The 17323-nt window shown below is 36.4% G+C and overlaps 1 protein-coding gene across 1 annotated transcript in view; it reads right to left on the bottom strand.

Annotated features, from left to right (window-relative positions):
* SNTG1 (syntrophin gamma 1) overlaps positions 1–16869 on the bottom strand; it is a 956725-nt gene extending 939856 nt beyond the window's left edge. Inside the window, exon 1 of the mRNA XM_035011136.1 lies at positions 15288–16869. The gene's annotated coding sequence lies outside the window, so the exon portion shown is untranslated. The remainder of the gene's footprint in view (positions 1–15287) is intronic.
* Positions 16870–17323: the final 454 nt, after the last annotated feature.

Raw genomic sequence — 17323 nt, 5'->3', positions numbered from 1 at the left:
GGGCTGAGAAGAAAGGAAAAAGGAGAGTGACTGCTAATGGATAAAGAATTTCTTTTTGGGTGCTGAAAATATTCTGAAATTAGGTAGTGGTGATGGTTGCACAACCTTGTAAATATACTGAGAACCAATGAATTACATACTCTAAAAGGCTAGATATTATGTTTGGAAATTATTTCTCTATTTTTTAAAAGCAATAGCGAACAGAGAAATTGTCGGTAAATTTACAGAAGTGCTGACTATTTAAAAAGCATCAATAAGGACTAGTTTGAGATAGTTAGAAATAATGCATAACTTAATACAGCACTGAACACCATAATGAAAGACGGTGATATTAACAAATAGTCTCTGTGAAAGATCTACAGGTGTTTATTGTACTACTCTTTCAACTGTTTTTGTAGGATTGAAATTTTTCAAAATAAAAGTTTAGAAGAAAAGTGAATGGAATTGCATTGAAGTTAAACAGCAGAGCAAAAATTATTAATATTAATCCTCTTTAAAAAGGTAGACATTCAATCACTCAACAATTTTTGAGCACTTCTGAGCAAATGTGGTAGGCAAAGCACCAGGAATGCAACAGAGAGACTGGGTCTTTTCATAGCTTAATAGCTCATTTCCTTTTAGAAATGAATAATATTCCACTGTCTGTATGTACCACAGTTTATCCATCTACCTACTGAAAATACATCAAGATTGCTTCCAAGTTTTGGCAATTATGAATAAAGCTGCTATACACATCCATGTGCAGGTTTTTGTATGGACATAGGTTTTCTATTCGAGTAATACCAAAAAGCACAGTTGCTGGATTGCATGGTTAGATTATGTTTAGATTTGTAAGAAACTGCAAAACTATCTTCCAAAGTCGTTGTACCATTTTGCTTTCCCACCGGCAGTGAATTAGAGTTTCTTTTGCTCCATATCCTCACCAGCATTAGGTGCTGTCAGTGTTCTACATTTTGGCCATTCTAATAGGGGTGTAGTAGTATCTCATTGTTGTGTTAATGTGTAATTCCTTAATTACATAGGATGTGGAACATCTTTTCATATGCTTTTTTGCCATCTGTATATCTTCTTTGTGAGGTGTCTGTTGAGGTTTCTGTTTAGGTCTTTTCCCCATTTTTTTAAATTGGATTATTCGTTCTTTTATTGTTGAATTTTGAGACTTCTTCATATATTTTAGGTAATAGTCCTTTATCAAATATGCCTTTTACAAAATTTTCTCCCAGTCCATGGCATCTTCTCATTCTCTTGACATCATCTGTCACAGAGCAGAAGTTTTAGTTTTAATGAAATCAAACTTAACAATTATTCAATTATTTCTCTAAGGGATTGTGTCTTGGTATTGTATCTAAAAAGTCATCACCATACCTAAGATCATCTAGATTTTCTCCTATTTTGTGTCTTTTGTTTTACAGTTTTGCATTTTACATTTAGGTCTATGATCCATTTTGAGTTAATTCTTAAGAAGGGTGTGAGATTTGTGTCTAGATTCATTGTGTGTGTGTGTGTGTGTGTGTGTGTGTGTGTGTGTGTGAATGTCTAGTTGTTCCAGCACCATTTGTTGAAAAGACTCTAGCATTTTTAAATTAATTTCTTTAATTGAAAGGTATTGATTGAAGACCATGCTCTTAGAATTTTAAACATTTGAAATTTGGCATAGTTTGCTATGTGGCACAATATATGGTTAAGTTTTTATAAATGTATTTGTGAACTTCTAAATAATGTAAATTGCAAATAATCTATATTTGTAGGTATTATGTCTATTTGCATAACTATATCCTTATTTTTTGTTATGGAATGTGTGAGAGATTATAAAATCAAGTAAATATGGCATTAATGAAGATTTCTTTTTAGAAAATAAGTAATTGTGTGGGACCATTATTGAAGTATTTAAACTTTGCATTAATTCTTAGACAAATATTGCTTTATACCTATTACGTATCAGAAACTAGTGCTCATAAAGCAAAAGTAACTGGTATAAATCTACCATCCATCAGTTTAAAATAGTATTACTTGTGGTGCCTGGTTGGCTCAGTCTGTTAAGCGGCTACCTTCGGCTCAGGTCATGATCCCAGGGTTCTGGGATCGAGCCCCACATCGAGCCCCGCATCGGGCTCCCTGCTCGGCGGAAAGCTTGCTTCTCCCTCTCCCTCTGTCTGCCACTCTGCCTACTTATGCTCTCTATCCCTGTTAAATAAATAAATAAATAAAAATCTTTAAAATAATATTACTTGCTCAAAATTCTTTATTTTCTCCAGTATATTACCTGCCTTCTGAATACATATTATTAACATCCTGATAAGTGTCCAGTGTACTTATAATGAGACATTTTGATTCTGTTACTGTATAACAAATTACATATACGTGAGTATTCATAACACTGTTATTCATTGTAGCCCCAAATTTGAAACAACTCAAATGTCTTCCAATCATTACATGGGCCAACAAACTGGTACAACTGTACCATGGAACACTATTCAGCAATTCAAAGGATAAATTTCTGACAATATGCACCAACTTGGATGGATCTCAAAGGCATTATGCTGAGTGGGAAAAACAAAAGTCATTCTCAAAAGATTATATATTGTATGACTGCACTTATGTAACATTCTCAAAATGACAAAATGGCAAAATTCTAGAGAGCAGACTAGTGGTTGACAGGTTAAGTGGGGAGTGGGTCACACTATTAAGGGTTAGAACAAGGAAATTCTTGGGTTTTTTTTAAGATTTTATTTATTTATTTGACAGAGAGAGACACAGCGAGAGAGGGAACACAAGTGGGGTGCGGGAAGAAGGAGAAATAGGCTTCCCACTGAGCAGGGAGCCCAATGCGGGGCTCAATCCCAGGACCCTTGGATCATGACCTGAGCTGAAGGCAGATGTTTAACAACTGAACCTACCCAGGTGCCCCAGAACAAGGAAATTCTTTTGCAGTAATAAAACAGTTCTGTATCTTGATTGTGACGGTGGTGTAATGGTATATGTGGTGTCAATTACATAAAACTACACACACCACATACAAACACACACACATACAAATGGGTGGAGATAAAAACCGATGAACTCTAAATAAGATTTATAGTTTGTTTGACAGTATTGTGCCAATATCAATTCCTGGTTTTGGTATTGTTATATAATTATGTAAAATGTTACCTTGGGGGGAAGCTGGGGAAAGGTTTCACAAGAAACAGTCTCTGCAACATCCTTTGAGTCTATAATTATTTAAAAATGAATAAGAAGTTGAAAAAAGAAATTATCCAAATATAGCATTGCTTTCTCTAGCTGCATCTATGATGGGCATTAAACAGTATTTAATTTTCTTTTACCATTCTTGGAGTATCATCATTGATTAAACCATAATTTATGGTTCCATTTCAACTCAGCCATGAACTAATTTGAACCTGTTAACAAATCTCAAAATTCTCCAAAGGTCAGTTTCCTAACCTGATAATCTGTGAGTACATTTCAGGTTCTACCTTGTAATGATTTCATGATTCTGGATATCCGCTGTTTGCCTCTTTAGACTAAACTTTTTGAAGTCAGAGACCAAGCTTAGTCTTTAAAAGGAATTTATACTGTATCATTCTGCATACTGAGGTAGCCTACAAATACTGTACAAACAGAAACTGCTAAGTTATGGGCTGTGCTTTCTTCTCTATTCATCAGTATACTGACCACTTGACATTGAAATTTAGAATTTTGACAATGCCAGCAAAACAAGTGTTGAACATAGATTATTTTTTTTAAAGATTTTATTTATTTATTTGAGACAGAGAGAATGAGAGAAAGAGAGCACATGAGAGGGGGGAGGGTCAGAGGCAGAAGCGGGCTCCCTGCCAAGCAGGGAGCCCAATGCGGGACTCTATCCAGGGACTCCAGGATCATGACCTGAGCCGAAGGCAGTCGCTTAACCAACTGAGCCACCCAGGCGCCCAGAACATAGATTATTTCTAACAAACTATTTCTTTCTACAAAATACATTCACCCTTCTTTATGAAAGACTCAAGAATTTAAAATGGTTGAAATATTATATTTTCAGGTATAAACATATGAATCTTATTTTATAATTCTATATATTGTTTGAAGCGTGGGTCACTACACCAAAAACTAATGATGTATTGTATGGTGACTAACATAACATAATAAAATTAAATTAAAAAAATAATTCTATATATTGTAGAAATTTAAGGAACTTTCAGATTCTTCACTTAATCAGTTATACACCTCAAGTTTTTGCTGTCTTAGCAGAGCTAGTTGATGTACTAATCCCATTCATTAAACTTTAACCTGCTCTGAACTTTCCTTTAAAATATCCCAGATAATTACAAACCCAGTGGTATTACAGGAACTCATATATTGCTTTAACAATCCAATATACGGATCTACTGATGCTCTATAATGTCTTGATTCAGTATCATCTGTTAAACATTTATTGCTAATTCACTTTATAAAGTGCTTTATTAAAAGTCATTAAAAACTGCAGCTGCATCCCGTAATCTTTTCCTAAATATAAAGACTGAATTTATAAATGATCTCCTTGTTCAAAATACTGCCATACAGCTCACAAACTCTTTGTTAGAAGCCAGAGAGCTTTTATTCTTTACAAAAAGAAATGCTAAGTAATTCATCAGTTGCCAAACTTTTTTTTTTTTTTTTTGGCCACATATCGGCCTTGTTCCAACAGCTCAACTTCCATGTTCATAAAGAATAGTTATGGTCTCCGGTTGATGCTTACAACTTTTATCTATTTGAGTGCCATCTTGCTCCTAGGATTCAATCTCTTAATGTGTATGTATCCTTGATAAACTTGAAAAAACTCAATGGTTTGGCTCAGCTAAAGACACTGAAGTGAAGCTCTTATGCAAATATTCTGGGACTACACATTGAAGGAAGAGACTGTATTTCATTTGGAGTTTTGTTAATACCATTCAGGAGAAACTAGCCTTTGGGGGCTTTACATGCTTATAAAAATACCGTAAATTATTTCTAAGCTTCACTTAATTGATTGTTCTTTGATTTTACTGCTTTTATATATATAACAAAACATTTTCTCAGAGAACTGAAGTCTGGATATGAGATATATTCACTTTCACAAAAACTGCATTATATATAATAGAATTGCTTATTTCTCAAAAACAATTTCATTTATTCATAAGCATAACTGGTAAATATTTAGCATTTGTCAATTTTTTGACAGTATCCCCTAAAATAATGTAGGACACCTGTAATTTATTCAGTAGAATAGTATGTAGTATGTATGCATATATTACTTTAAATATGATCCACAGGTAGAAGGAAAAAAATCCTAAAAAAAATTTTCTATTTGACATGCCAGGTAGAATATCAATAGTATCAGAAAATGACCTTAACTAATAAAGTAGACATGAATCACTACAACTATGGTAAGTTTATGGAGAAACATGAGAAGGATTATAACCAAAGAGTTGCATTTAGTAAGCTCATTTACATTTAAGTCAATCAAATTTATAACTGGCAGGAAATAAATTATTCCATTTCTCAAGTAAGACCAGGACAACAAAAAATGGTCACTACATTAAAAGTAAAGGAGATGGTTCCTTCACAAAGAACTTTTGTATAAATCTATAACCAGATAATTCCTTGTGCCCATGGATTGCTAACTAACGTATCATTGCCAAATATACAGGTAATAGCATAGGAATTCTATTCAAATAATAGTTAACAAAATTATCTGCACTTCTCACTCCCCTTCGCCCTCGTCCACATCGATAAACACCTCCTGCCCTCTATGGCTTAGCCTCACATAGACTCACGGACTCAATGCCCCACATTGACTCAAATGTGACTCATTGATTCAAAGCAAAAGCTCACATTGACACTCTAAACCATCTGATTCCATCAGAGATGAGGGAATAAATCACCCACTGTTTGGTGGTACATTGACTCCTTTAGGTTTACTGGGGAGCCTTTTAGTGCACTGAAAAGGTAATTTGCTAAATGGCACACTAGTGGTTTAGAAAACTTAATTGGCTTCCAAAAAGTAGATAATTTACTCCTTTTGTACCAAGATAAAGCCAGGCAATTATCTGGGCAATTTGAGTGGTTTGAGAAAGGAATTTGAATATTAGACAAGAGCAAAGTTTTTGTTTGCCTGAACTCTTGGAAATTCCAGCTATTCCTATGGAATTGACAGTACTTCTGTGGTCTTCTGTGTCATTCAACTCAATGAGAAACAAAAAGTACAGAGGAGATTTAGATTGGTCTGAAGATCTCATGTATCCATTTTCATCCTCAGAAATTTCTTTTAGAAAAATATGGAAATTTTACACATCTAAAGCAGAACAAACAAGTAATATAGATAAAAATACAAAGGAGGATTAATAAAACAGGCATTATTATTTGAGATGAATTTCAGCCTTTCAAGCAAAGTCAAAATTATGTTACATATTACTAGTGGAGGAAAGTTAATTTTCCAGTAACTAAAACAAAAAAGTGATTATTGAATATTTTATATATTTTACATGATCACTTAAAAATAAATATTTAAGTAATGGGAAAAACAAAAGCTTAAGCAGATCTATTCCCAAGTAATTGTGTGTATCTCTTTTAGATTTACTCTATGATGAATGACATTTTCTCTCACCAGACCTCCATCACCACAGGTAAAACTGATGTAATGCAACAAAATATTCATTTTCCCAGGAATGTGGTATCACCAGATTTCAAGGGGGGGGGCGGGGGCTGTGAACTGGGAGTGAAAAGGTAACTATATTGCTTTTTAAGAATGTGGTCTTTCCATTGCTTTTCCCTTAGTTTGATCCTTAGGACCTCACACTCTGAAGGATTATCTGAATCATTTTTTAAAACTGTTCTCTCCAAGATGCCCAATGATCTACTTTTGGGTGAACCCAAAGGCACTTGAATCCTTATTCCTTTCACCTCCATCCAGCATCAACTTTAACCACCTATTTTTTTCTTGAAATTCTATGTATTTTCCCTTTTTACACTTTTCTAAGCACTTTTATATAATCCTCTCTCCTATTACTTTTCCATTCCCAAATGTGAATGTTTATGTTTATGTTCATAAGCAACTGTTTTCTCTTCATTCTCTCAAAAAGTTAATATATTTTCATGGCTTCAGCAATAATCTTTATTGCAATGACTGAGTTGGGTGTGTCAGGTTTTACCCTCTTTCTGAAACTAATGGTTCCTTCACCTGCCATTTGGCTGTGACACCCTTTTACCACTCATTTGATATGTCCCAAGTCAGATGTAATATGGTTCCTTCCGAAGAACAGAATTTTACATTTATATGCTTAGCATTTACCTAGCATGTATCAAAGGCATTATCTCATTTGAGCTCCTCTTCTTGATTCTTCTTTTATTAGTGGCATCACTCTCACCTAATCATCCAGTTTTAATGTGCTCATTTTTAACCTTAATCCTGTTAGGTCAAGTTCCCATTACCTCCAATCTGAATTACTGCGACAGAACCAATCCTGGTCCTTCATGACTCCCTGATGCTTCTGAAATATGAGTTCAACATGTCATTATGTTGTCCACAAACCTCCCTATCTGTGTAAGATTAGGGTCAAGATAATATGGGAGTCCTTCAAGATTCTTAAGAATCTAAACTCTTCCATAACTTACTAAAATGTCGGTAAAATACAGTCGCTGAGTTGTTTTATCACAATCTGAAGCAAGTATATATTAGAGGAGATATGCATATAATAGCTGGCAGTTTTTCTTCCCAAACCACCTATAGCATGTGGAGAAGTATGAAATATTGACTAAATCTCAATTTTTATTTAATCTAGAGAGAATCATTTAACTTTCCTAGACTGCAATTATCTCATTTGGAAAACAGGAATGACAGTCAGCCTTATAGTCCTGCCATGAAAATCAGATGAGATTCCCTAAAGGGGACTTTTTAAAACTGTTAATATCATTAAAATGCCAGAGAATTGGAGCATGAATGGAAATTAAAGAAGGCAAACTTTCCTGGAACATATTTCTTATGTTCTATGAAGATTCTATGCAGCAATGAAATAATTCTAAATCCAACTTCAAGAGGCTTTTCAGAAATTTATTGCCATGGAAAGAAAACACAAAATGGAAAAAATAAATAATTGATTAGGTGGGTAACAGGTAAATCACTTAAAGGATTTATAAGCAGAGAAAATGATGAGCCCAAAGAGAAAAATGAACAGCCTATTTATGAATTAAAGGAACTACCCTACTCTTTTTACCTTGACTCTAAATATACCCTATCATATTACTTCTTGGTCATATTATCTATGATACATGGTGCAATATTTAGGCAATTAACCTGCTTTTAGGAGTGTTACTTCTTCAATATTAAAACCAGACCAGAGGAAAAAGAAAAAGATAAATAGTCTAGTGAAAATTGAGCATGCTTATCATATGATAAATGAGGATATATTATTTTAAAATGCTAGGAAAAAAATACCCTACAAGGAAAAAAAAAATGCTATCCAGCTGGAAGTACTGATCCACACCGGTCACTTTCCTTACTCTGTCCATATGTCCTTTTGACATTATACATTTTTGAGTAATAAAGTAAAAAGGACACCCACAAAGCTTTGGTGCATTAATTACATTGAAGGTCACGTTGTATACATTTCATTTTAAAATGTTCTTCTTAGAAAAGCCAGCTTTTAGAGAGACAATAAGCCTAGGAGCCCACTTTGGCTGAGTATTCTGTCAGCATTAGATACATTAAATGACTCAGAAATCTTTGATAGATTGTTCAGTAATATTGTAGGGGAGAGTTGCTGTTATTTCTATCCTATGATATAGTTCCCCTTTTCCTGAAGAATGCACCAAAATTTGTATTGGGGATAGAGGAACTGCCTTGCACTTAATGGACAGTAGTCAGTAATTCATTATCTTTCTTTTTCTTTGCCTAAAATTTAGTCAATGTTAACATCTGGGTTATTTGTTGCTGTTGCATGTATAAGAGGAAAGAAAGACAGTAGTGAGAAGAGATTCTAGAATAAATGCATTATGGAATATTGTTGATCTATATTCATTCCTATTTATTCTATGGACTGTTTCCCCCACAATATTTTTGACCATCCAAGTAATGGAGTATCTACTTCATCTCAGCCACTCATCATTATTTGATTTATTACTTGTAAACTTCTAACAGGTATTAAGATGAGGGTTTTTGCCAAGTCATGGTTCATTCTCCTATTTTTAGATAAAAACAGGACTAGTAAAAACTCTAAGAATGTCAGTTCTTTTTTTTTTTTTTTAAGAATGTCAGTTCTAACAGATGACACTGACAGCAGAAAAGTAATGGTTCTGCAGGCCACAGCACCAAAGGCATCCTGCGTACTGAGTCCAGCTTGCAGTGCATTTGTTCTATTAAAAAACTTTAGAAGTTAAATTAGCTGAAAATGATATTTCACACAAAACTCTTTCAGTTCCCAGATTTTGCTTTTTTTTTTTTTTTATAAAGATTCTATTTATTTATTTGACAGAGAGACACAGTAAGAGAGGGAACACAAGCAGGGGGAATGGGAGAGGGAGGAGCAGGCTTCCCATGGAGCAGGGAGCCTGACGCGGAGCTCAATCCCAGGACCCTGGGATCATGACCTGAGCCGAAGGCAGACGCCTAACGACTGAGCCACCCAGGAGCACACCCCCAGATTTTGCTTTAACTGAGGAGAGCTAAGAGTCAGGAACCTCTTGGGGGGCTTGCTTTCTGCAGTTTGCTTCAGGCTCTTCTGACCAGCCACACTCATTAGTTTATATGCCTAAGCCCAGTAGGCATTTCAGTTTACAATCTATGCAAAGAAATGTAGGTTTGGGTGCCTGGGTGGCTCAGTCGTTAAGCATCTGCCTTCGGCTCAGGTCATGATCCCAGGGTCCTGGGATCCAGTCCCACATCAGGCTCCCTGCTCAGTGGGAAGCCTGCTTCTCCCTCACCCACTCCCCCTGCTTGTGTTCCCCCTCTCGCTGTCTCTCTCTCTCTGTCAAATAAATAAATAAAATCTTTTTAAAAAAAGAAATGTAGGTTTGGATAAGTAAACAGAAAAAGAAACGGTCTAGGACAAAGCATGAAGAAAAGAACTAGGTAGTGATGAGCATAGTACGCTCTGGAAGACAAAATGGGAGATTTATCTAGAGAAATAATAAGAGAAAATTGTGGGATAGTGAGAGCCACCAGATGCAAGCTAAGTAATAACAAACACCAACTTGACCAACTTCCTGCTGGGAAGAAGCAGTGCACTAACCATTCTCTATGCCCTGTTATTTTAATGTTCCCAACCACATTTGAGGTGGAAATTTTCTTTCTTTTACGTATGAAAATAAAGAGACTTAGAATTTACATCCCTTGCCCAAGTTTGTATAGCTAATGAGACTGTGTACCAGGATTCACCTGATCCCAAATCTCATGCACTTTCCACCATAAAAGAAGGGAATGTTTTCGAGAAGAATGATCTGAGGAAAGCAGAAGAAGAAAAGTTTTGAGCTCAACTAAACCTGTAGGTTTTTTTGTGTTTGTTTTCTAATAGACATGATAATGAATTCCCAAGAGAATTAAGAAAACAGATAAGCTATTAAATTAAGATAAAGTGATTTACCCAAGATCACATAATGAGTTGATGAGAAAACCAATTATATTTGATTCTAGACTTCATATATACTCAATGTATTTTTAACCATGCAATTGACACTTTTCTCTTATCACAACATTCTTAAATTTCTTAATCTCAGATATTTATTTCTCACCATAGAGCTGTTTGAGAAGATTCAAAGAAAATGTATTATTTTTTCAACTGAGTAACATTATATTGTTAAAATTCTGATATCATTTCTAAAAGATTCCTACTTTCTGTAAATTTATTTAGTGAATTTATCATGTAAGCATTTATTCCTCTAAAAAATTAAATCTTCAGCTCTTTGAAATATTGAGTAACTGGTAATATATTTGCTAAATATAAATGTAGTTATAACTACTTTACAAATTTTAATTTTAAAACTTATACAAGTATGTGCATTAAATGTGATGAAGTGATAAAGAATTAGCCACTATTCTAATGCATTGAGTTGATGATTCTTTCAATTTAAGAAAATACTACTACTTTAGTTTTGCTGATAATTTGAAAACTAAATTTAGGAAAATCTAAAACGATCTTCTGACACTTTGTATAGAATGTGTTCAACAAACTTCACAGTGATAATTCAAAGATAAAGTTCTTGGTCACATGACATTATTTTAATAACCTTTCATTTCCTACCTTTTTCCCATTTTCCTTTCTTTGTAGTTTATTTCCTTTTTCCTTTTTAGTAACCGATAACAAATAAAACCAAAAATAATCTTTAAATTCTATCACTAATTAGGTAATTTTATAATTTTCATCACAACAATTTAGATTTCTTAAACATACTATGACAATATTTTTAGTGATACTCTAGAAATCTATAAAGACCACATGTTCAAAAACTACATTTAAAAAACCATATTTTAAAACTCCAACTTAAGAAAGAAAATAAGCAATGAGATGTTGCTTAACTTGAGATTTCCTGAAGATGTCTAAGCTTTGGACTAATCACAGAATTTCCAGGACACCTCCATGGATCAGTCCATGTTGTCCACACTTCACTCCATTATCACTCACCCTAAATCAAATCCAATGCATCTACATGTGTTGTTAGATATTTAGTTTTAAAGTCCATTTAATCCTAAAACTCATAGGATTAAATATCATTCTTCTTTTACAGACCAGAAAATGATGACATGAAGGCAGTGACTAATCCATTTAAGGTCAAAATGAAACTAGTTAAAATGAACTCGAGTCATGCTGACGTAGGCTTGACTATTTGGTGTAAGACATGGTGTCAGTTTTGAGTAATAAATATTTTTAAACCAGGTCCTACCTGTATTCTAATAGTGATTTAATCAAGAGATATAAAAAATTGATGCTGAGTTAACAGGAAAATATTTTATTACCTACACTTTAGTTCTTAAATGTAAGAGATATGTCCACCATATAGGAATCAGCAGGGAATTTTTCAATGAATGAGGGAATCAATGCTATTGGAGATTATTTATAATAATTCAAAGATACAGCACTCAGGTTTCCAAAATGCTCTCAAAAGCATCATATTGTGACTCTCAACCTTTCATAGAGTAGGCATCCATTCATTTGTCCCACAAATATTTAGGTGTCAACCATATATAAAGCATTGTGCCTTGATTGGTAGGTAAAATAATCTCTTTTAGGGAAGAAAAATTAAGTTTCAGTGGGTTGAGTGACTTGTCCAAGATCTAATGACAAGCAGTTCAAGAATCCTGATCTTTTAACGGTTAAACAGTACTTCTTCTACTACATCATGATGCATAACATATTTTATACTGCAGCATGTTTGTTTCTTTCAGTGCATGCCATGTACAACTCATTCTCCTAAGCTCAACAGAAAGAATATACTAAATAAGAGGTCTCTTTCCATTTGAGTGCTATTCTATGACCCACTGTACAGGTTTCTGGGGAGGTGAGATGACTATAGAAATAATTTCTGACTTACAATATGCTTTTCTTCACCAGTGGCTTTTGCCTTGCTTGTTAGAATTGGATGAATAAGTGCTGTTTGCCTGGAATTCACATCTTTTAAATGGTACAACAATAAAAGTCAATTACCAGAGGCCTTCCTAAGTTCCAATAATAATCATCTCATAATCCTACATGTTTTGATAAATACATATATAGCAAGCAACAATTCCAAAGGCAAACTAAAGATATTCAAATCCAATATGATACGATGGTATCACTAATTATATTGGAATATCAAATTAATATTTAGATGGCCTACAGAAAAAGTTAACCAAGAAGCAGTTTTATAATATTTTATAACTTAAAGATTCAGGGCAGAACTCCCTGTCCCACTCTCAACTATTTCTTATTAAAGGAAGAAAAGCAATTGAACAGATCCAGGGTTCACTGTTAATTATCCTCTGTCCTATATACACCTTACATTTTCCTGATTATGCAATCCTATTTTGCTTTTCTCTTTTGACTCTTAAATATAAGCAACAGCCAACAACACTTATCCTTACCAACAATACTCCCCCCCCCCCCCCGCAACCCCAGGAGAGGGGATGCTGAATTACTATCTGGCCAAACCACATGCCTCCTTTTTCTCTAACAGACCAAAATAACTATCAAAACAGCTTACTTTAATAAAATATGGATATCCTGGAATAAATTACTGATTTCTCTTTAAAGACAGGTGATTCAGTACAAAAGAACGGTTTGGTTTATTAGCCCATCAACTCCCTTTTTATTTATTTATTTTTTCTTTTTTGGGAGTGGAGGACAGTTAGATATTAGCATGTAGGTAGGCATTAGGTTGGTCTGCAAAAGTCTATCTCAATGTAATGACATTTCCCCAAAGATAAGGATTGATATGAGCTTCCATGCACCTTGCCTGAGCTTGGGTGGGTGAATTTGAGTTATTTATTTCTGTGACTAAATCTCCAGAGGAATTAGGCAAAGGTAACTTTCACTTTGGGCAGTTCAGCCACACATAGGGCAAGCCTGCCCCCTCTACCACTAAGAAGGTAACTGCGGCCACATACCAACAGCCATGCTCCCTGGAATACATTCTCTGCTTTCTTTTTATGCTCTGCCGACCAGGGGAGTCTCTCTATGGTCATTAATTGACAACCAAAATAAAAGTCTAACAATATGCCGTAATTCTCTTAAAACATGATTTATCATTCCATGTGGTAATTTCACTTCCATATCTCTAAAATTAGGGGAAAAAAAATGAGGTTGTGTTAGGAGCACATTGTAAGTCTCCTGGGAAGGAATCCAAATCAACGGTACATTTTCTTTTCCTCAGATTATCATTTCTGACCTATATAGGGCAAAACAGCCCCCAAGGAGCTCAATGACATAGATACCTCTGCTCCCTTTCTGCTAAGCAAGCAGGTTCATGGTAAGCGGTGACAGTTAAGAATGGTTTTTCCTCAGAGTGTAACTGCCACTCTGAGCCAGTGCAAAACAAGGGCCCATCGACTCACCAACAAATACCATCTTAACTGCCTCAGATGATTTTTATGTTGAAATTGAGGAGTATAGGTATGGATATATATTAGAGACATTTTATATCAGCTATATATGAACTATGAAATAAAAAGAGAAACCTAAAGAACTATAATTTTTCAAAGGGGCAAACTCTTTCCACAGTGTTGGTTATGCATATAGCATCACATGTATTTATATGATTGTAGAAGTCCATACTTGCAAGTCAACACTCTCCACTGAACTGAATGTTCTCATTGGAATTGATCAAGCTCTTAGGGAAATGTCAGGCATGTGCTTAAATTTGTGTAACTGCCTTTACCCAGTGAACCTTTTTTTATTAAAACAGAATGCTTATCAAGGTCACTGTGAAAGCTTGTACTTTTAAACCTCCAGGGGAAGACAACAGAAACAAGAATCAACAGAAAACAGATTTAATTAACACTTGAAAGTTTATTGTTTGTCAAGAACCTATTGGCCTATCGCTTTTTGGATTTCAGTGACAAATGCATTTTGTAGAACGAAGAAGTCAGAATGGTATCAAAAGCCAGCTCTCCTAAAAAGGGACACTAAAGCTTCTCATTTTCTCTCTTCTGGCAGATCTCGTTTGAGCAAGCCGTCTTAAGATTTAAAAGGCTGGAAAGACTATGCTAAGTAAAAAAAGTGTGCATTTCTTTAGGTAAAATTCTACAGGTGCAAGTATACTTGGGGGTTGGGGTAAAGAGAGGGATCAAGTGTGTATGTATACGTGTGTTTGTTTTTATACCTGGTTTGGCAAATCATATAAAATAAAATAGAAGAGGTTGCTAAACCATCTCTACTTGTAACTTTGAGTCTTGAATACTATATAAAACAAATAAGATCACTTTAAACTGCATGCATGAAAGACCCTTTTACAAAATGCCAGATTATATTAGTTTTGAAAAAAAAACAAGACACACACAAATTCAAAAATGTATTAGATCAGCACTAAGAAAAATACTCAACCAAGAGTTTACTGTAATCATAAAAGGCAATACATATTATTTTTAATATTCTTGTCAAATAAGAGGCTTCAGAGAAGTAAAATATCCTACTATTTTATGAGGGAAGAGGTTTCCTAAGATCATGCTGCAGGAACATCATTGAAAAACAAAATTATCTACTTAATTCACACAGCAAGATCATACTTTTTATAATCTTTCTGTTAAAACCTTTACTTAAAAAAAGTCATTAGAGTTGTAAATAAGTAGAAGTAAGTATATTATCACTTACCAGCCAAGTAAAGGAATTAGAAGTCTTTCAGTTTCTCTAATGTAGGGATGTGAGTAGATCTGGAACCTCCTCTCACAAAGCTGTTTCCAAAATAGTTGGAAATCTCCGTGAGCATTCTGTTTATTTCATGAAGTGTAGGCCTTTGAGCACTTCGACCCCTTCTGCAGAGCCCATGGTTTTTCAGAGCCTCTAAGAACTTCAACTTCAGGCTCCTGCTTTCATTCCTCCCAGCCCCCTACGGAGAATTATTCTTGAAGTTGTTGCTGAGAGTTTGATCTGTGGAACAAGAGGACTCCTCAGAGCCCTGTATAGTAGTTGTAGCAGGTGGATAAGGAGGGTTACTTTCCGTCTATCAAGGAAAGAAAGGGGGGACCAAGGGGTATCAGGAGGCACCGCCTTTTAGCTGCAAGGAGCAGGGAGCCCAGATGCCCGTGGCGACGACAGTGGCGGCAAGGGCAGCGCAGTTCTGTCCCTGTGGCTGCGGACCAGTCCGGAGACGCTGTCCATCCCCTCCGGTGCTGAAGTATACGGACTGGAACCCCCCAGCCCCTCCCCAGATCGCACTTTCCTCCACCAGCGAATGCAAAGAGCTTCCTTGTCTTCCAGTCTCCCCTTCTTTCCTCTGGCGCTTTATATTTTGGTAGGGATTAACTGTTTTTCCAAAATAATACTCTCATACTTATTTGGTGGCAACGTTTCCGGGCGTTATCTGACATTAGAGGTAAGAATCCGTGGGAGATCAGATTTGAGCCTCTCCTGACTTTTCAGTGGCCCTGAACGAGTTTCCTAATGCTAGGAATGAAAGGAAACGCACGCACAAGCGCGCGCATACACGCGCACGAGGAAGTGGGTGGGGGGGAGAGGGAGAGAGAGAGAGATAGAATATGAATAAATATAGATTATGTACCGTGGAAAATCCAGAGTTTCTTTGGGTCTCTAATTACAGAAAATGGAAAGGGTTATTTTTGAAGACTCAGCAATCTTGACTACCAATTAGGGGGACCATACTTAAATTCTGAAAAGCCCCATTTGAAATCCGTGGGTTAGACACAGTAAAGAGGTCGTGGGTTCTTCTTGGACCCTCCAAGCAGAAATGACAGGTTAGTTAAAACAATAAGAAGACAGAGAACGAAAAAAAGAAAAAGAAAAGAAAAGGCATCTATCTCGGCTTTGCTACCTTTTAAAACGCTGCTGGATTGGTTCGGAACCGTTGCACAGCAGCTAAGAGGATCCAGCCGGACGCGGTTCATGTGAGTGTCAGTGCCTGGGGAGCCTCGCGAAACAGAGTGGCGAGCCCGGAGCCTCGGGAGGTTGCGTTCCCAGGGCAGAGATCTAGAGCCGCCCACGGCCCAGGCTCCTTGCAGGGATGTGGGAAGAGTCTGATTTCACAAAGGATCGAATAAAAAATGCATAAAGTCAGCGGGAGGGCTCGACCATCCCCGCCCTTTTAAAGCCAGAACAATGCCCAACCCACCCGGCCCTTTGCCTGGGTTTTCAGTGCATTTCCCCTTGTCTCCCACGCCGCCCGCTAGCCTCTCTGGTCCAGAGTCTCCCCAGGCCTTGCAGGTACTTCGCTCCCGCTCTGTACAGTTCCCCCACTTCTGCCCATTCTACCTGCTCTTAATAACCGGCGGATGCCACGCGTAAGGAAGGGTTTGTGTGGGTGGTCCCCAGGGCGGTCACTGAGGGCTTCGCCACCCACACTCTACAACGGGTGCAGATGTGCGTGCTGTGAGCCGGGGAATTGAAATACACAACGTTGAAACTGTTGGAAAACTGATCAAAATCGCATCCCCTGGGACCTTTGGAGCTATGTGTGGTGAAGAGGGAAAATGTAGGTAACACAGCCCACCCCTTCAGGCTCTGAACTTCGGCAGTGTAGATTTCTGAGCCAGGAGAATTAGGAAAATAATTACTATGGGTGCGGGGGGAGAAAGGGGGGCGGAACGAAACAGTAATTTCTCTAGGGTGGTAGGAGAGGGGCTGTCGCCTGTCCCTAGCTCCCTTCCTTGACGATTTCGCAGAATCTTCTTCCT

Source organism: Mirounga leonina, unplaced genomic scaffold (assembly GCF_011800145.1).
Source record: "Mirounga leonina isolate KUSES-001 unplaced genomic scaffold, KU_Mleo_1.0 Mir_165, whole genome shotgun sequence".
Lineage (NCBI taxonomy): Eukaryota > Metazoa > Chordata > Mammalia > Carnivora > Phocidae > Mirounga > Mirounga leonina.
This window is presented reverse-complemented; position numbering and strand designations above follow the sequence as displayed.